The sequence below is a fragment of the Callithrix jacchus genome, chromosome 3 (genome assembly GCF_049354715.1).
Source record: "Callithrix jacchus isolate 240 chromosome 3, calJac240_pri, whole genome shotgun sequence".
NCBI lineage: Eukaryota > Metazoa > Chordata > Mammalia > Primates > Cebidae > Callithrix > Callithrix jacchus.
In genome coordinates this window covers 86,856,118-86,856,673 of record NC_133504.1, presented here as the reverse complement: position 1 = coordinate 86,856,673, position 556 = coordinate 86,856,118, and the positions used below count along the sequence as shown (strand labels likewise).

Genomic DNA, 556 nt, shown 5'->3' with positions numbered 1-556 from the left:
TTATAGAATTGGTTCATATAACAACCTGTATGTTATAAGTTGGCACAAAAATAATTGTGGTTTTTGCATTGCTGAAATTTGCCATTTGATATTGGAATACATTCTTAAATAAATGTGGTTATGTTGTACATCATTTGAATCCATATTTCTCATTTTATGGTTTTTTTTGGCCAATGATTTATTACTTGCTGTTTATTTTATCCAACCATCCTTTTCTTGGGGTTGCGCTACTGTCCAATGAACACATAGTGAGGGCAGTACTGCTCACGCCAAAAAGCCATACTTGTAGCAGAACATGGTCATGGTCACTGGTGGTCTGCTGCTGGTATGATCCACTACAACTTTCTGAATCCCGGTGAAATCATTACATCTGAGAAGTAGGCTCAGCAAATTGATGAGATGCACCAAAAACCGCACCACCTGCAGTCAGCCTTGGTCAACAGAAAGGGCACAATTCTCCACGACCATGCCTGATGGCACATCACATACCAATGCTTCAAAAGTCGAACAAATTGGGCTGCGAAGTTTTGCCTCATCCACCATATTCACCTGACCT

General features: G+C 40.1%; 1 pseudogene; it reads left to right on the top strand.

Annotated features, from left to right (window-relative positions):
• The first annotated feature begins 204 nt into the window (after positions 1–204).
• On the top strand, positions 205–353 carry LOC118152615 (U4atac minor spliceosomal RNA; annotated as a pseudogene).
• Positions 354–556: the final 203 nt, after the last annotated feature.